This window comes from Macaca mulatta, chromosome 20 (assembly GCF_049350105.2).
Source record: "Macaca mulatta isolate MMU2019108-1 chromosome 20, T2T-MMU8v2.0, whole genome shotgun sequence".
Classification (NCBI taxonomy): Eukaryota; Metazoa; Chordata; class Mammalia; order Primates; family Cercopithecidae; genus Macaca; species Macaca mulatta.
In genome coordinates this window covers 11,556,278-11,576,977 of record NC_133425.1, presented here as the reverse complement: position 1 = coordinate 11,576,977, position 20,700 = coordinate 11,556,278, and the positions used below count along the sequence as shown (strand labels likewise).

General features: G+C 40.6%; 1 protein-coding gene across 8 annotated transcripts in view; it reads right to left on the bottom strand.

Annotated features, from left to right (window-relative positions):
- Positions 1-18,988, bottom strand: part of ATF7IP2 (activating transcription factor 7 interacting protein 2) — a 90,014-nt gene extending 71,026 nt beyond the window's left edge. For 7 of the 8 annotated variants that reach the window (XM_077987207.1, XM_077987208.1, XM_077987209.1 and 4 more), the window contains exon 1: positions 18,924-18,988. The gene's annotated coding sequence lies outside the window, so the exon portion shown is untranslated. Of the gene's footprint in view, positions 1-17,553; positions 17,671-17,757; positions 17,906-18,923 lie in introns of all 8 variants that reach the window. The other variant, XM_077987206.1, reaches the window with a different exon arrangement.
- Positions 18,989-20,700: the final 1,712 nt, after the last annotated feature.

Sequence of the window (20,700 nt, the reverse complement as noted above, 5' to 3'; positions counted from 1 at the left end):
TTTTTTTTTTTGAGATGGAGTTTTGCTGTTGTCCCTCAGGCTGGACTATAATGGCGTGATCTCGGCTCACTGGAACCTTGGCCTCCTAGGTTCAAGGAATTCTCTTGCCTCAGGTCTCCCGAGTAGCTGGATTACTGGCACCCAAAACCACACTCAGCTAATTTTTTGTTTTTAGTAGAGACCAGGTTTCACCATCTTGGCCAGCCTGGTCTTGAACTCCTGACCTCAGGCAATCCACCCACCTCAGCCTCCCAAAGTGCTGGGATTATAGGCATGAGCCATGGCATCCAGCCAAATATTGACCTTTCATTAAGATGCTTAGGATTTCTTTGAGGATTTATTGTAGGGAGGGTCTACTTACTGGTGATCAGTTCCCTCACCATTTGCTTCTGTAAGAAAAACTATTTCTCCTTCATTTATGAAACTTAATCTAGTTGGATACAAAATTCCTGGTTCACCGGTTTTTTTCTTTCAGCACTTTGACAATCCCATCCCATCCCATCTCATCCCATTCTGACTTATAAGGTTACTTTTGGTTGGGCCCAGTGGTTCACACCTGTAAAACCAGCACCTTGGGAGGCCAAAGTGGGTGGTTTACTTGAGTCCAGGAGTTTGAGACCAGCCTGGCCAATGTGGGGAAATCCTGTCACTACTAAAAATACAAAAAAATTATCTGGGCATGGTGGCACATGCTTGTAGTCCCAGCTGGAGGCAGTGGCATGAGAATTGCTTGGACCTGGGGGCAGAGGTTGCAGTAAGCTAAGATTTTGCCATTGCACACTATCCTGGGCAACAAAGTGAGACACTGTCTCAAAAAATAAAAAAAAGGCTGGGTACAGGGCTCACGCCTGTAATCCCAGCACCTTGGGAGGCTGAGGTGGGTGGATCACTTAAGGTAAGGAGTTCGAGACCGGCCTGGCCAACATGGTGAAACGCCATCTCCACTAAAAATCAGCTGAGTGTGGGGGCACACAGCTGTAATCCCAGCTACTCGGGAGGCTGAGGCAGAAGAATCGCTCGAACCCGGGAGGCGGAAGTTGCAGTGAGCCGAGATCACACCACTTCACTCCAGCCTGGGTGACAGAGCAAGACTCTGTCCCAAAAAGGTAAAAACAAAAGATTACTGTTGACAAGTACACTATTTGTCTAATGAGGTTTCTTTTATGTGAGTAGACACTTTTCTCTTGCTGATTTTATAATTCTTTCCTTCACCTTGACTTGAGACAGTCTGATGACTATATGGCATTAAACCCATGTTGCCACATATTTTCCTAGGAATCATTAGGCCTCCTGTATCTAAGATGTCTAAATCTCTTGCTAGACTAGGGAGGTCTTCATTAATTATTTCCTGAAAAAGGTTCCCTAAATATTTGCTTTTTCTTTCCCTTTGGAAATACTGTTAATTCATTAGTTCTGCGGCTTTATGTAGTCTCGTATGTTTCAAAGGCCTTCTTCATTCTTACATATTCTTTATTTTTCTCTGACTAGGTTAATTCAAAAACATTATTTCTTCTGCTTTGTCTAGTCTATACTTGAGGCTTTCAAATGCATTTCAAAATTCCTTCAAAGAATTTTTCATTGCCATAAAGTTGTTTGGTTTTATGAAAATATATCTAATTTCCTTGGTAAATTTCTCATTCATAACCTAAATTGATTTTCCAACTTCTTTGTATGGGTTTTCAGATTTCCCTTGCATTTCATTAAGTTTCCTTTAAAACATTTTGAGCTTCTCAGCATTTCAATTATTATTTTTGGTTAGAATCCGTTGCTAAGAAACTCCTATGTTCCTTTGAGAGTGTGTTATAATACCTTACTTTTTCATGCTTCCTGTAACTTTATGCTTATTTCTGCACATCCAGAGACGTATTTGCTTCTCGCTATTATTAAACTTACTTTTGCTAGGACAGAAGTTTTTTTTCTTGAGGTTGTGACTTTGCTTCTGGACGAGTTCAGTGATGAAAACTTTGTTATTACCTTGGTTCTAAAAAGCCTTAGTGTGGTAGTTTTCTCAAATGCCAGTAGTAGTAGCTGTGTAACAGGTAGGTGAGCAGGTTCACAATCTCCTGAGTAGCCAGCATGGAACTCACCTCACACTCCTGAGTTCTGTGCACTGTGTCACATATTGTAATAAGCTATGTGGGCTGACCTCCAGGCCAGTAGGGTGGCACTTACAGTTAAGAGCCAGCTGCAGTGGTAGCAGTAGGGTTTATACCTGACATCCATTAACCTGGAAAATCTCTCATCTCCACACAAACATCACTAGACAGATGGAAACAGAAAAATCAAATATTGGACTGAAATTGAACTTTAAATCAAATGAACCTAACATTCATTCATAGAACATTCTACCTGCAGAACATACATTCTTCTCATTAGCACATGGAACATTCTCCAAGCCAGACCATTAGACCACGAAACAAGACAACTTTTTTTTTTCTTTTTTTAAAGAAAGGGTTCACTGTGTTGAGAGGCTGGTCTCGAACTCACCTCAAGCAATCCTGCTGCCTCAGCCTCCCAAAATGCTAGGACTACAGGGGGAGCCACTGTACCTGGCTATGAACATATTTTTTAAAAGAACAAAACCAGGCCAGTCATAGTCACACATGCCTGTAATCCCAGCACTCTGGGAGGCTGAGGTGGGAGGATCATTTGAGCTCAGGAGTTTGAGACCAGTCTGGCAACATGGTGAAACTCTGTCTCTACAAAAAAGTACAAAAATTAGCCAAGCATAGCGGCACATGCCTATAGTCCCGGCTACTTGGGAGGCTGAGGTGGAAGAACTGCTTGAGCTCGGGAGGTTAAGGTTGCAGTAAATCAAAAATCATGCCATTGCACTCCAGCCTGGGTGACAGAGTAAGACCTTGTCTCAAAACGAAACAAAACAAAAATCAAAATCATATCAAGTATCTTCTCAGACTGCAGCAGAATAAAACTAGAAACCAATGCCAAGAGAATCTCTGGAACTATAAAAATATATGGAAATTCAACATGCTTCTGAACTATCACTGAGTCATTGAAAAAATGAATATGGGTATTAAGAATATTTGAGAGAAACAAAAATAGAAAGACGACATACTAAAACCTCTGGGATATAGCAAAGGCAGTCCTTAGAGAGAACTTCATGGCATTCAACGTCTCCATCAAAAAAAAAAAAAAAAAAGTTCAAAAATTAAGAATCTTACATTGTACCTCAAGAGACTAGAAAAATAATCAAATCAAAAATTTGCAGAAGAAATAAAGGTCACAGCAGAAATAAATGAAATACAGACCAAAAAGAAGAATCAATAAAACAAAAAGTTAGTTTTTTGAAAATGTAAACAAAATTGGGAAACTACTACCTACACCAACCAAGAATAGGTAAGGTCCAAATAAACAAAATCAGAAATTAAGAAGGACACATTACAGCTGATACCACAGAAATACAAAACAACAACAGAAACTATTATGAACAGGTATATACTGACAAACAAGAAACCCTATGGGAAATGGATAAATTACTGGAAACATACAATCTCCCAAGCCTTAACCAGGAAGAAACAGAAATCCTAAATAATAGATGAATAATTAGTGAGATTGAATCAATTAAAAAAAAAAAAAAGATTTTCCCAACAACAAAGAAGCCCAGAACCAGATTGATTCACAGCTGAATTCTACCATACAAAGCTAAACTAATACCAATCCTCTTGAAACTATTCAAAAAAGAGAGGAAAAAAAAGAGGAGGGAATTGTTCTTAACACATTCCATGAAGGTGGTATCACTTTGATATCAAAACCAAACAAGAACACAGCAAAAAGAGAAAACTACAGACCAATATCCCTGATAAACATAAATGAAATAATCCTAAACAACATACTAGCACACTGAATCCAACAGCACGTCAAAAAGACAATAGGTCAGGGGCAGTGGTTCATGCCTGTAATCCCAGACTTTGGGAGGTTGAGGTGGGCAGATCACGAGGTCAGGAGTTCGAGACCAGCCTGGCCAACATGGTGAAACACCGTCTCTACTAAAAATACAAAAAAATTAGCTAGGCATGGTAGTGTGCCTGTAATCCCAGGTAATTGGGAAGCTGAGGCAGGAGAATTGCTTGAACCTGGGAGGTGGAGGTTGCACTGAGCCAAGATCACACCATTGCACTCCAGGCTGGGCAACAAGAACAAGAGCCAAACTCCAACTCAAAAATAAATAAATAAATAAAAATAAACCATAATCAAGTGGGTTTTACACTAAGGATGCAAGGATGGTTCAACACATGCAAATCAATAAATGTGATATATCACAACTAAGAACAAACACCATATGATCATCTCAATACGTGCACAAAAAGCATTTCATAAAATTTAGCATCACTTCATGATAAAACCGCCAATAAACTAGGCATAGAATGAACATAGCTAAGGCCAGGTGCAGTGGCTCATGCCTATAATCTCAGCACTTTGGGAGGCCGAGGCGGGTGGATCACCTGAGGTCAAGAGTTCGAGACCAGCTTGGCCACAAAATGGAAAACCCCATCTCTACTGAAAATACAAAATTTAGTTGGGCATGGTGGCAGGCACCTGTAATCTCAGCTACTTGGGAGGCTGAGGTACGAGAATCACCTGAACCTGGGAGATGGAGGTTGCAGTGAGCCAAGATCGTGCCACTGCACTCTAACCTGGCAACACAGTGAGACTGTATCTCAAAAACAAAACAAAACAAAACAAAAAGGAATGAACATAGCTAAAAATAATAAAGGCCATAAGGCCATATACAACAAACCCACAGCCAAAATCATACTAAATCAAGAAAGGTTGAAAGAACCCCCTCTAAGGACTTGAACAAAACAAAGATGCCCACTTTCACCACTTCTATTCAACATACTACTATATATATCCTGGCCATAGCAATCAGGTAAGATAAAGAAAGAAAAAGGAAATAGGATATCAATGTATCTGTTTGCTAATGATACATGATCTTATGTCTAGAAAACCCTAAAGACTCTACCAAAAAACTCTTAATTTGATAAACAAACAAAGTTTCAAGATGCAAAAATCAACAAATAGCTGAAAGCAGTGGCTAACGTCTGTAATCCCAAAACTGTGGGAGGCCGAGGCAGGTGGATTACCTGAGATCAGGAGTTCAAGACCAGCCTGGCCAACATGGTGAAACCCCGTGTCTACTAAAAACACAAAAATTAGCCGGCCATGCTGTCACATGCCTGTAATCCCAGCTACTTGGGAGGCTGAGGCAGGAGAATTGCTTGAGCCTGGGAGATGGAAGTTGCAGTGAGCCGACATCATGCCACTGCACTCCAGCCTGGCCAACAGAGTAAGACTCTTGTCTCAAAAAATAAATAAATAAAATAATCAACAAATAAAAATGCGTAGCATTTCTATACACCAATAACAATCAAACTGAGAGCCAAATCAAGAAGGCAATCCCATTTACCATAGCTACAAAACATAAAATAAAATGCTCAGGAATATTTTCAACCAAGGAAGTCAAAGACCTCCTATATAAGAAAAACTACAAAACACTGACAAAAGGAACTGCAGCTGACACAAATGGAAAAATATCCCATGCTCACTGATCAGGAAAATTAATATTATTAAAAAGGCCATACTGCCCAAAGCAATCTACAAATTCAATGCATTCACTATCAAAGTACCAATGTCATTCTTCACTGAATTACAAAAAACAGTCTTGACATTCACATGGAACCAAAAGAGAGCCCAAATAGCCAAAGCAATCCTAAGCTAAAACAATAAAGCTGAAGATAATTGCATTACCTGACTTCTAACAATATTATAATACAAAGCTGATGGTAATCAAAACAGCAATGTATAGAAATAGACATACAGATCAACTGAACAGAGAACCCAGAAATAAAGCCACATATCTATAGCCAAGTGATCTTTGACAAAGTTAACAAGAATATATGCTGCGGAAAGGACAGACTCTTTTCAATAAATGGTGCTGTGAAAACTGGATTGACCTATGTATAAGAATGAAACTGAATCCCTATCTCTCACAATACTTAAAAATAAACTCATCTTAAATATACACAGAAAAGAAAAATCATAAATTTCTCCCAAGCCAGTTGCAATTTTCATAAGCATTGTGTTGAATTTGTAATCAGTTTAGTATTACTATTTTCATTTAAGATTGCAGTTATTATTTATGAATTTTGACATTACTGCTGTATAATTTTCTAAGTATACAGCATATTGTTCCTGACTAGTCAGGTTTTGCACAATAGATCTCTCTTTTTTCTTTAAGTCGGAATTTCATTGTTTCCCAGGCACAATCTCAGCTTGTTGCAAACTCCGCCTCCTGGGTTCAAACGATTCTCCTGCCTCAGCCTCCCGAGTAGCTGCGATTACAGGCATGCACCACCACACCCAGCTAATTTTGTATTTTTAGTAGTGATGGGGTTTCTCCATGTTGGTTAAGCTGGTCTTGAACTCCAGACCTCAGGTGATCTGCCCGCCTTGGCCTCCCAAAGTGCTGGGATTACAGGCATGAGCCACCTCGCCCCACCAGATCTCTTGAATATACTGCCCTAATTGAAATTCTATATCCTTTGACCAATTATCTATTCAACCCCACCCCCTAGCTGTATAATCACCTTTCTACTTCTTCCTTAAATGAGTCTTAGATTCCAAAAATGAGAGATGTCATACAGTATTTGTCTGTGTCTAGACTATTTCACTTAACACAATGTACAGGTTTATTCATGTTCTTGCAAATGACAGGCAAAATATTCCGTTATGTACATACACCACATTTTCTTCGTTCATTCCTTGATAGACAGGTTGATTCTGTATCTACTGTGAATAATGCTGCAATAAATATGTGAGTCCAAGTATCTCTTCAATATAGTGATTTAATATCCCTTAGATATATATCCAATAATAAGATTCCTGGATCATAGTTATATTTTTAATTTTTTGAACTTCTAAAAAATGATAATGGCTGTACTAATTCATGTTTCCATGAACTGTGTGCAACAGTTCCTTTTTCTCTACATCTTTGCCAACATTTGTTATTATTTTTGTTTTTTTGAGATGGAGTCTTGCTCAGTTGCCCAGACTAGAGCGCAGTGGCGTGATCTTGGCTCACTGTAACCTCTGCCTCCTGGGTTCAAGCAATTCTCCTCCCTCAGCTTTCCGAGTCACTGGGATTACAGGTGCCCACCACTAAACCCAGCTAATTTTTGTATTTTTAGTAGAGATGGGGTTTCGCCATCTTGGCCAGGCTGGTCTCAAACTCCTGACCTCATGATCCACCTGCCTCAGCCTCCCCAAGTGCTGGGATTACAGGCGTGAGCCACCACGCCTGGTCTTATCTTTTATTTTTGATAAGTCATTCCAACAGGTGTGAAATATTTCATAGTAGTTTTAATTTACATTTCCATGAATATTAGTAATGTGCACTTTAGCCATTTGCATGTCTTCTTTTGAAAAATGTCTCTTCAGGTCCTTTGCCTTTTTTTTTTTTGAGATGAGGTCTCACTCTGTCACCCAGGTTGCAGTGCAGTGGCACGATCTCAGCTCACTACAACTTCCACCTCTCAGGCTCAGGAGATCCTCTCACCTCAGCCTCCTGAGTAGCTGAAACCACTGGCGTGCACCACCACACCTAATTTCCTGTAGCGACGGGGTTTTGCAATGTTGCCCAGGCTGGTCTCAAACTCCTAAGCTCAAACGATTCATCCGCTTTGGCCTTCCAAAGTGCTGGGATTACAGGCATAAGCCACCACGCCCAGCCCATTTTCTTTTGAGGTTCGGTCTCTCTGTGGTCCAGGCTGGAATGCAACTGCGCGATCATAGCTCACCGTAATCTCAAACTCTGGAATTCATTTTTTAATTGGCTTATTTGTTTTCTTGTTATCTGAGTTCCTCATATATTTTAGAAGAATATTGCTAAAATGACTATACTACCCAGAACACCTTAAAGAGATAATGTAATCCCTATAAAAATTCCAATGTCACTTTTCATAGAAATCGAAAATATAATCCTAAAATGGATAATTAATGTGGAATCACAGGAGGGCCCAAATAGCCAAAGCAATCTTAAGCAAAAAGAATAAAGCTGGAGGGATCATGCTAGACAATTTCAGAATATACCACAAAGCTACAGTAAACAAAACACTACAGTATTGGGATAAAAACAGATATAGCCAATGGAACAGAATAGAGAACCCAGAAATAAAATCCACATATTTATATTAAATTGATTTTGAAACAAAAGGCAAAACGTACAATTTGGAAAGAACAGCTGCTATGATAAATGGTGCTGGGTAAACAGAATATCTACATGCAGAAGAAACTAGGCAGTATCTCACACCACATAACAAAAGTCAACTTTAAATGCATTACTACAAAGTTAAATGTAGGCTGGGCGTGGTGGCTCATGCCTGTAACCCCAGCACTTTGGGAGTTCAAAAAAGCAGGAGGACTGCTTGAGCCCAGGAGTTTGAGACCAACCTGGGCAATACATGGAAACCCTGTCACTACAAAAACCTTTAAAAAAAAATTTTTTTTTAATTAGGTATGGTGTCATGTGCCTCTTGTCTTCCTGTGAGACAGTGAGACACTGTCTCAATTAAAACAACAACAACAACAACAACAAAACAGGCTGAGGCACAACAATCGTTTCAATCCAGGAGGTAGAGGCTGCAGTGAGCCGAGATCATGCCACTGCACTCCAGCCTCGGCCACAGGGCGAGACTCCATCTCAAAAAAAGAAAACAAACTTAAATGTAAGACCCAAAACTACAAAACTACTGGAAACATAGGGAAAAACTTGATGACACTGGTCGGCACAATGACCTTTTTTAGATATGATCCCAACAGCATAGGGAACAAAGGCAAAAATAGAGCACTGGAATTACATATGAAACTAAAAACCTTCTGTACAGGAAGAGATCTACAGAATGAAGAGACAATGTATGAAATGGGAGAAAATATTTGCAAACCATACATCTGATCAGGGGTTAATATTCAAAATATGAGTCCTCTGGTTAGATGAACATGGGATTTTGCAGTTCTCAGAGTATATGTTTTGTACTTCTTTTCGATGCTATTATATATGCTTTCCTCAATTTCAATTTTGGATTCCTCTTTGCAAGTATATAGAAATAAAATAGATTTATGTACGCTGATCTTCCATCCTTCAACTTTGTTGCACTGACTTTTATCTTTAATGGTTTGTGAATCTCTTAGAATTTTCTACATAATAAATCACATTATGTGTGTATGTTTTACTTCTCCCTTTCCAATTTGATGCTTTTATTATTTGAAAAAAAAAATTGGCTTCATTTTCCTGACTAGATCCTCCAGTACAATGATGAATAGAAATGCAGAGAGGGGTCATCTTGTTCCTGAATTAGCAGGAAAACCTCCAATCCTCCACCACGATGTTAGCTGTGGGTTTTGCTTCTTTTTTTTGTTTTTTTGTTTTTTGTTTTGAGACGGAATCTCGCTCTGTCGCCCAGACTGGAGTGCAGCGGCGTGATCTTGGCTCACTGCAAGCTCTGCCTCCTGGGTTCACGTCATTCTCCTGCCTCAGCCTCCCGAGTAGCTGGGACTGCAGGCACCTGCCACCAAGCCCGGCTAATTTCTTTTTTGTATTTTTAGTAGAGACAGGGTTTCATCGTGTTAGCCAGGATGGTCTCGATCTCCTAACCTCATGATCTGCCCACCTCGGACTCCCAAAGTGCTGGGATTACAGGCCTGAGCCACCGTGCTCGGCCTGCTTTGTGGGTTTTTTACAGATGCTTTTTAACAAGTTAAGAAAGTTCCAAACTTTCCCTGCTGTTTAATGTTTTTATCATGAAGGGACATTGGATTTTATCAATGCTTTTCACTATCTCTTAAAAAGATCATGTAGCTTTGTTCTCTTTGATATGGCACATAACGAGAAATTTGCTTTCCTGAGACAAATCTCACTTGGTCATGGTGTATAATCCTTTTATGTTAGTTTCAAATTACTAGCATTTGGTTAAGGGTTTTCACATCTACATACTTCAAAAAAAATATCATTCTTCAGTTTTCTTTTCCTATAGTGTTGGGGTCTGCTTTTGGTATTCAAATAATAGTAGCCTTAAAGAATTATTTGAGAAATGTTCCATCCTCTTCTATTTCTTGGAAGAATTGAAGAACTGTACCTTTAAATGTTTCGTAGAGTTTACTAATAAAACCATCTGATTTGGGGCTTTTCATTTTGTCCTAATTCCACTGCTTTACTTGTTTATGTTTGTTCAGACTTTCCTCTTCTTCAGTGAGTTCTGGTAGTTTTGCGTCTTTTTAGGAATTTGTCTGTTTCATCTATTAAATGGAGTATCATACAATTGGAATTATTCTACAGTATTCCCTTATATATTTTAACTACTGGAAGGTCTGTAGTAATGTCCCCTCATTCATTCCTGATTTTAGTAATTTGAGTCTTCTCTCCCTTTTTCGTGCTCAGTTTACTGAATGTTTAATTTTGTTGATCGTTCAAAAAAAGGTTTTCCTTTTCTATTTTTGCCTATTCTCTATTAATTTCCACACTAATTTTTTCTTACATTCTGCTGACTTTAGGTTCAGTTTGCTCTTCTAGTTCCAGTTTCTTAAAAAGTCTAGGTTACTGATTTGAGGTCTTTTTAAATACAGCATTTATCACTATAAATTTTCTAAGAATTGCTGTAATTGCACCCTCCAAAACATTTGATATGTTTGTCTTCATTTTCATTCACCTCAAAGTATTTTCTAATTAACCTCATGATTTCTTCTTTGACTCATTATTTAGAAGTGTTAATTTCAACGTATTTGTAAATTTCTCAAGTTTCTTTTTAGTACCGATTTCTGATTTTATTCACCGGTCAGATAATGCTTTTTCATAATTTCAATCCTTTTAAATGTGTTCGTTTGCTTCATGGCCTAATGTGACTATACTGATGAATGTTCTACATACACTCAAAAAGAACGTCTATTCTGCTGTTGTTGGGTGGACTGTTCAAAGATGTCTCTTCAGTCTAGTTGGTTTAGTGTCGCTCAAGTCTTGTCTTGCTGATTTCCTCAGTTTTCTATCCATTATGACAATGTTGTATTGAATTCTCCAATTATTACTGAATTGTGTACTTCTTCCTTCAATTCTGTCAATAGTTGCTTTATATATTTTGCTGTTCTCTTATTAGGTGCATATATGTTTATGATATGTATACCTTTCTGAGGCACCGACTCTTTTGTCATTATAGAATGTCCCTCTTTATCGCCAGCAATACTGTTTCAGTATATTTTGTCTGAAATCAGTACAGGCACGCTAGATTTACTATGGTTGCTATTTGCATGTTGTATCTTCATCTACCCTTTTACTTTCAGCCTATTTGCATCTTTGAATCCAAAGTCTGTCTCCTGTCAACAGCCTATAGGCCAAGGCTATTTTTCCCTTTAGTCTGGAAATCTCTGCCGTTACACTGGATTGTTTAATCCTTTCACACCTGACATTACTTGGTTGTTTTTGTTTGTTTAGAGACAGGTCTCTCTATCATGCACAGTGCTTAGATCAAAGCTCACTGCAGCCTTGAACTCCTGGGCTCAAATAGCCTGCCAAGCAGCTGGGACTACAGGTATGCGCCATCACACTCAGCTAATTTTAAAATGTTTTTGTAGAGACAAGGTCTTACTATGGTACCTAAGCTCATCTCAAACTCCTGCCTCAAATGATCCTCGGCCTACCAAGGTGCTAGGATTCCAGACACGAGCCACCGTACCTGGCCTTTATATTACTATTGATATACAGATGCTGTGTGACTTGCAATAGTATTACATCCCAATAAACCTATCAGAAATTGAAATTGAAAATATCCTAGGTCAAAGAGGCAGTAAATACAGGTACAACTAACCTACCAAGCATCATAGCTAAGCTTAAGCCTATCTTAAACATGTTCAGAACACTGATATTAGCCTAGAGTTGAGCAAAATAATTTAACCCAAAGTTGATGTTATACTAATGTCTTGAATTTCTCATGTAATTTATTTATATTCTACTGAGTGCCTATCACTTTCCATAGCATCATAAACTAAAAATCATGTCAAATCATAATTCAGGATCTACTTGTAGCTTGATTTATGTCAGCCTTTCACTTTTTAGTTTACATCTCATGCCTTTTGTTCTATTCCTTTACTGCCATAGAACTTTTCTAATGGTGCCTTTTTTTTGAGACAGAGTCTCACTCTGTCACCCAGCCTGGAGTATACTGGCATTGAGGCAACCTCGGCTCACTGCAACCTCCATCTCCCGGGTTCAAGCGATTCTCCTGCCTCAGCCTCCTGAGTAGATGGGATTACAGGTGCCCACCACCATGCCCAGCTAATGTTGGTATTTTTAGAAGAGAGGGGGTTTCACCATGTTGGCCAGGCTGCTCTCAAACTCCTGACCTCAAGTGATCCATCCACCTCAGCCTCCTAAAGTGCTGAAATTACAGGTGTGAACCATCATGTCTGGCCTAATAGTTTCATTTTTAAAACTTCATTTTTCTTTTCTTTTGGAGACAGGGATTCACGTTGTTGCTCAGGCTAAAGTACAGTGGGCACGAACACAACTTACTGAAGCCTCAATCTCCTGGACTCAAACGAGACTCTCACCTGACCCTTCAAGTAGCAGGGACATCAGGGGCGCCCATCACACGCAGTTAATTTTTTTTTTAAAGACAGTCTCACTAAGTTGCCCAGGCTGGTCTTAAACTCTTGGGCTCAAGAAATCCTCCTGCCTTGGCCTCCCAAAGTGCTGAGATTAGAAATTTACAGGCCTGTGCCTGGCCTATAAACGGCTAACATTATAATTTTTATATCAATGTTAATGAGAAATGGGTCTGTTTTTATAGGGTGTTGCTATCAAAGGTTTGTTGGCCTTTACAGTCTTTCTAGTCTCTGAACAATTTGTGTGTGAATGGTGTTATTTTTCCTTAAATATTAGAATAATTCACCACTAAGGTCATCTGGGCCTGGGGTTAACTTAGTGGTAAAGGTTTTCAATTAAAATTGATGTAGAACCAGCTGGGAGCAGTGGCTCACACCTGTAAGCCTAGCACTCTGGGAGGCCAAGACTCAAACAGCCCAGGAGTTCAAAACCATCCTGGGCAATAGTGAGACGTCATCTCCAGTTAAAAAAAAAAAAAGCCAGGTGCAGTGGCTCATGCCTGTAATCCCAGCACTTTGGGAGGCCAAGGCAGGTGGACCACCTGAGGTCAGGAGTTCAAGACTAGCCTGACCAACATGGCGAAACCCCATCTCTACTAAGTACAAAAGTTAGCCGGGCATGGCGGCAGGCGCTACTTGCAAGGCTGAGGCAGGAGAATCACTTGAACCTGGGGGATAGGGGTTGCACTGAGCTGAGATCTTGCCACTTCACTCCAGCCTGGGGAAAAGGGTGAAAACCTGTCCAAAAAAAAAAAAAAAAAAAAAAAAGAAGATACTTACAACCATTCATACTTTTTATATCTTTTGGTGTCAATTTTATCTATTTTTCCATTTCAACACAATTTCAAATTTGTCAACACAAAGTTCTTACAGTATTCTCTAATTGTATTTGTAATACCTGTAGTGCTGTCCCTCTTTTCATTTTTTTTTTTTTTTCATTTTTTTTTTTAAACAGAGTCTTGCTCTGTCACCCGGGCTGGAAGGCAGTGGCACGATCTCAGCTCACTGCAACCTCCACCTCCTGGGTTCAAGCAATTCTCCTGCTTCAGTCTCTCCAGCAGCTGGAACTACAGGCATGTGCCACCACACCCAGCTAATTTTTTTATTTTAGTAGAGATGGGGTTTCTCCATGTTGGCCAGGCTGGACTTGAACTCCTGACCTCAGGTGATCCTCCTGCCTCAGCCCCCCAAAGTGCTGGGATTACAGGCACGAGCCACTGCACCTGGCCTCATTCTTGATTATTAGTGATGTTTTTCTTTTTACTTGATCATTTTTATTAAACATGTATCAAGATTGTCAAAGTAAACTACAAAAAAAAGACAAAAAGATTGCCAAAATATTTTAAGTTTGCTAGCTTGCTATTATACAGTGTTACATTTCATTATTTCCCGCCATATTCCTTTTCCTTTTTTATTTGACACAGAGTTTCACTCTTGTTGTCCAGGCTGGAGTGCAGTGGCACGATCTCGGCTCACTGCAATGTCTGCCTCCTGGGTTCAAGTGATTCTCCCACCTCAGCCTCCTGAGTAGCTGGCAGTCACAGTGCCTGGCCTTTTTTTTTTATTTTTATTGCCCAGGTTGCTCTTCAACTTCTGGGCTCCAGCAATCCACCCACCTCAGCCTCCCAAAGTACTGGGATTACAGGTGTGAGCCATCATGCCTGGCACATTTTCTTTTTTTTTTGAGACAGGGTCTCTCTGTGGCCCAGGCTGGAACGCAATGGTGCAATTATAGCTCACTGTAACCTTGAACTCTTGGGCTCAACAATTCTCCCATCTCGTTCTCCAGAGTAGCTAGGACTACCCGTGTGTGCTACTGCACCCAGCTAATTTTTTTTTCATAGCGATGGGGTCTCATTATGCTGCCCAGGCTGGACTGTAATTCCTGGGCTCAAGTAATCCTCCGGTCTTGGCGTCCCAAACCATTGGGATTACACATGTGAGCTACCATGCCCTATCCTCCTTCCGCTTTCTTTGCATTTGCTTTGCTGTTCTTGCTCCAGCTTCAAGTAAAAACTCAGATATTTTTCAGTCTTTTTCCTTTTCTATTGTTAGAGTCTCACTTGGTCACCCAGCTGGAGTGCAGTGGCATGAACATAGCTCACTGCAACCTCAAAATCCTGGGCTCAAGTAATCCTACTGCCTCCCAAGTAGCTAGGACTACAAGTGTGTGCCTCCATGGCTGGCTAACTTTACAAAACATTTTTTTGTAGAGACAGGGTCCTGTAATGTTACCCAGGCGGGTCTCAAACTCCTGACCTCAAGTTATCCTCTACTTCGGCCTCACAAAGTGGTGGGATTACAGGCATGAGTCAGCATGCCCAGCCTTTTTTTCTAATTTCTCACTTAAAGCTGTAAATTTTCCTCTAAGCCCTACTTTAATTGGGCCCCCAAGTTTTGAAAAATTCTACCTTATAATTTGATACTTATCCAATATTTTCTAAGATGCACTGTAATTTCTTAACCTGCAAATTATTCAAAAGTATGTTACTTTCCAAGCAATAGCATATTTCCTGTATCTTTGTGGTTAAAAGTTAGCTTAGTCTTTTTTCATTTTACAGTTCAAAGCTATGGGTGCATGTTTATTTAGTTGGTTTTTTCCCTGCTTCATTGGGTTTCTCCATTATAAAACATCTCTGTTCTCCAATGATGTTCTACAAGATAGTATACATTTTAAAAGAGCAATTCTCGTTAAAAAATAAAAAACTACTGAACTGAATTTTTACTGTTACTGTTTTTAAAAAGTAAAAATTTAGGGAAAAAACCCATTTAACTAAACTTGTTCAAAGTCAGATACTTCAGCCAATATTTGAACGGAGGGTCTTAAGGCTCAAAGAAATCTATCATAAACACAAAACAGGTACGTTATTATGAAGCAACAGGGCTGCTTTAACAGTTATATAGTGGTTAACAAAATGACAAAACTCAGGCCAGGTGGCAGTTAATCTCATAATGAGCATGAAATAATCCCAAGTGTGGTTCATAGACCAGTAGCATCCGCATCACCTGAATGCTAATAGAATTCTGACATTACTTTTTCCAAGTTTTATCAATGTAATAGTACAAAATGTTCATTATGAAACAAAGCAGTTGTTTGCCAGCACTCCCAAATATCTAATGGCAATCACTTTAATTTTAACAACCTGTTTTTAAAATCTCAGTATTTCATAAATTTTAGCCATGTCAATTTCCTGGAATTGAAGATGAAGATTTAACTCATACAATTTTTTTGAAGGTGGGAGGAAACATTTTAATCGGATGGTAGGGAATGGTAACACTGGACAGGGAGCACTCACAGTTCCAAGAGTTTCCCTCCAAATTATAAAGACGTTCTTGTAATTAGCTAGATTTCCTACAGCCAGGTCTTCTGCCCATGGGAAGCAGGGGAGGATGCGAAAACCATTGTGGTCTGCCCTTCTGTGCACTCATAGATCCAGTTCTGTAGTTCACACGTCTCTTACAGCTCATCATATTTTCAGTTAAATCAATATTTAAGTTGTTATAAATATTCTCTATATAGCCAGATAGACTACCATGACTACATAATCTTTAACAGCAGTTTGTCTTTTCCTGGAGATATCAACTGAACCTTCTTATAAACCTAACCTTCACTTGCCAAATTGACCAGAACTGTCATATTATCAACCTTTCCCCCTAGTCTACGCTCTTCCAAGATCAAGCTTAAAGATCACCTCTTCTTTATCTAAATTTCCTACTACAAATATTTTTTATAACTTCAGTGATATAGCCTTTCTTACAGTAGTTTTAATAAATGCTGTTTAATGAATATTCACTTAAAAACAAACCTCTGGAAAGCCACCCAAAATTATTCTCTCCTTAGTAACAAGTACTGAAAAGCCTCCCAAAGTCACTGTCTCCTTAATAAAGAGTACTAAAAAGGCGTCGGCAACTTTTGCCATGGCTATCTGGTAAGCTATTTCAAATCAGCACACTGTATACACTAGAGCCTCAGAGGTATACCAATGGAAATTACCACATTTAGTAGACACATACAATGCCTCTAAATAATTAATGGCTAACTTTAGTAACACCTCTCTAAACATTTCATAACTTAATCAGGAGTTCAAAAAAATCCAATATATTATCCCCCTGTCCTCCAAAAAGTCATGAGATTATTTCTCTCTAGATACTGGCTGACTTCAATCTGTCCCACAATTGGTAAGAATGAAGATAAATAACTCTCCTAGTCTACTGTAATGTAGAATAAGAATCTAAATGATATATGAACATGAGATACCGGAGGCGGGCGGATCACCTGAGGTCAGGAATTTGAGACCAGCCTGGCCAACATAGTGAAACCCTGTCTCTACTAAAAATACAAAAATTAGTCGGGCGCCTATAATCCCAGCTACTTGCAAGGGTGAGGCAGGAGAACTGCTTGAACCCAGAGGCCGGAGGTTGCAGTGAGCCGAGATCGTGCCACTTCACTCCAGCCTGAGCCAAAGAGCGAAACTCTGCCTCAAAATAAAATAAAATAAAAGAGATAGATAAGTCACTGCAGTGTGTGTGTGGGGCGGGGGGGGGGGGGAAGTAAAATAAATAGACTATGACATAGAATGAGAGAATACGGTTTTTTGTATTTTGTATTATCTCACTGAACAATGAGAACTAGTACTCTTGTGCATTTAAAGTTATATTTTATTTTTAACTATCCAATATATTATTTAAACTTTGATTACACAAAATGAAATAGATTGTGCACACTCACTGTAAGAGAACTATGATATATGCACAAGCAAAGATGCAGGGATCATGCAGTAGTTTCGTACCAGATTTCAAGATATCAAGTAGCAAGGAAACAATGGAATTGAAGGCTGAGGTGAAGTACAGGCATAAGGCAAGGAAAGCACAGCATTCAAGATGTACCTATATACACCAGTTCTTAAAACACGCAAATCATTTCCAATAAGGCACTGGCTCATGTATTTCTGTTGAGGCAGAAGTCAATCTTAGGATGTGGTCTGTACATATCTGCAGATAAGACTGAGAGTGAAGTAAATTTGATTAAGATCGGAGTCAACACTTCTACAAACATATTGCAGAATAAACAAGCTAAGAAGAAAGGCATACTTCACAAAAGCTGAATTCAGTGTTATTAGTCCTTCATTCTGATGCTTCATTTTTGCATTTTTCAATTGCTTTCCTGTGATATAACTTATCTTTATCTTGGTCTTCCCCATTTGTTTTGCAAATAGTTATGTCGCAGGTCATTTACTGGCTACAATAAATACGACAAAATCATAATAAAAACAGTATTAAGTCGCAATCTAGAATAACAATTTAAGTGAATATGACAGTTTTTCTAATGTGGACTATTCAGTACAACTGTCCTCTTCTATACATATTAACCATATACAAGTCTTCAGAGCAGAAAAAGCCATTGTGTCGTAAAGGAAGCAACACGTGGTTAGAAACTTCATTTTCAATATAGGAACATGGAAAGGTAGAAGTCCGTTTCCCTAAATGCGGTAAGGTTTTAACAGAAATAAAGCAAAAATAATTACTGCTTCCTCTCTTTCTTAAACCTGCTTGCCAAACTTGGAGAAAGGTGGTTACAGAAGGGCGATAAGATGGAATTTTCTTAAAAAAAAATCATAAAAACGAACTTCTGCCGTAAAGAAGTCGTCTTCCTTAAATCCTACCATCCCTACACCGGCAAGCTCAGAGGTACGGGATTTCGGCATTTTACTCAGAATTTTGTATTTTTTCCTGATGCTCTGGTCCCTACTTTGTTTTAACAAACTTCAAGGCCGCCTGGCAAGATCCAGTTGCCTTCTGGCACCTGGCTTCATTAGATGATTAAAACGACTCAAGAAAACTTGGCAATGGGACACTAAAGTTGGTGGAAGTGGAGATTGATCCATTAATTTCTAAAAGCATTCCGGACAAGAGCGAGCTTTTAGTTATCCCTCAGAACAAAAAACACGGACCACTTTCCTCCGCAGTCCCCAACCCCAGTGCCGCCCGGACCTGGGGCCGCACACCACTCCCGCTTCACCAGCACCCCTCTCCGAAAACTGTGCAGACGCGCCTGTCCGCCCCTCAGGGGCCCCTTGCCGGCCGGGTCAGACGGCCCCGCGGGCGCTTTTCAGTCAGGGCAGCCTCGCCGCAAACGTCCGGTCGGCCCGGAGCTCCGAGGCCTCCGGGACCTGCCCTCAGAGAGGCGACAGACGCCCCCAGAGCCGCCACCCCGCCAATCGCCGCTCCCGCAGGACACTCGCCCGGGCCCAACGTACCTAGAGCGGCACCGCGCCAGCCGCAGCAATACCCAAAGCCACTTCGAACCGCAGCCGCTAACAATGGTGGTCCGGCCAAGACCTGCTGAAGTAGGTCTCCCAACGCCCACCCCCAGCTGATTATGGACCAATGGCGGCGCGAATGTGCGGCAGCCCAGCCCAATCAGGCACAGCCAGCTAGAGTGGGCGGGGCGAAGGGCCGCGAGGGGAAATGGAAGTAAGCTGAGGGTTGCCTGGGGTTCGCCTCCGTGAGCGCTTCTTCCGGTCAGTCACCGGGGCTTTCCCGCCACAGCGCAGATGGAGGCACCTGAGCTGGGCCTTTCTTTTCAGTGACTAGTGTGAAGATTTAGTCTTTCGAAACTTATTGGGAATAAAACCGTATTTACAAAAACAACTCCTCATCCTGATCGGTAGTTTCCGATTTGAATTTTTTAAATATTGTTTGAAAATACTTTATCTTATTTACTTTTTTTGACGACTCCTTAAATTTTGCGACTCAAGAGATTGGTCCCAGCACCGTACTATTTTTTTTTTCTTTTTATGAGACGGAGTTTTGCTCTTGTCGCCCGGGGTGGAGTTCAGTGGCGTGATCTCAGCTCACTGCAATCCCCATTTCCCATCTCCCAGGTTCACGCGAGTCTCCCGCCTTAGCCTTCCGAGTAACTGGGACCGCAGGTGTGTGCCACCATGCCCGGCTAATTTTTCTACTTTTAATATACATGGGGGTTCACTGTGTTGGCCAGGCTGGTCTCGAACTCCTGACCTCAGGTGATCCGCCCTCCTCTGCCTCCCAAAGTGTTGGGATTACAAGCATGAGCCACCGCACCAGCCTGCACCAGATCCTTGAATTCGCTAAATTGTCCCAGGAACCTGCCAGCCTTGGCTGCCTGTGATTTCATGAGGCCGGATGCCTTAGGTGGCTGCCCACTAGGATGCCATGAACTCACTCAACAGGTGGTTACTGAATGCCCACTGTGTAGAAAATACAGGAAATACAACAGTAGATTAGGTCCATAATGCCCTCTTTTATTTATTTATTTATTAGAGTTTTGCTCTTGTTTTCTAGGCTGGAGTGCAATGGCGTGATCTCGGCTCACCGCTACCTCCGCCTCCCAGATTCAAGTGCTTCTCCTACCTCAGCCTCCCGAGTAGCTGGGATTATAGGCATGCACCACCATGCCTGGCTAAGTTTTTTTTGTTTTTTTTTTTGTTTTTTGTTTTTTGAGACAGAGTCTCGCTCTGTAGCCCGGGCTGGAGTGCAGTGGCCGGATCTCAGCTCACTGCAAGCTCCGCCTCCCAGGTTTACGCCATTCTCCTGCCTCAGCCTCCCGAGTAGCTGGGACTACAGGCGCCCGCCACCTCGCCCGGCTAGTTTTTTGTATTTTTAGTAGAGACGGGGTTGCTCCATGTTAGGCTGGTCATGAACTCCCGATCTCAGGTGATCCACCCACCTCGGCCTCCCAAAGTGCTGGGATTACAGGCGTGAGCCAGCCACGCTTGTCATGAGGTTAGAGCTGCCTGCCTTGTCACTTCTGGTTAGGAGAAAAATGAGGCGAGTCCAGACAATCTAGGTTAGGTCATCAACAGAATAACATATTCCAACCAGCCAGTTCCCCGAATATGCTCCAGGGATCTAGGGGTAATCTTTAATGTCAATCCTATTTTTGTAATTATACTATTTTTATAATATAAAGATGTTTTTGCTTTTTTCATTCTCTGAGTCAGAAGAGTCAATGGAATTTTCTAGAAGCCTCTGGAAAATTGATGTGTGATATTG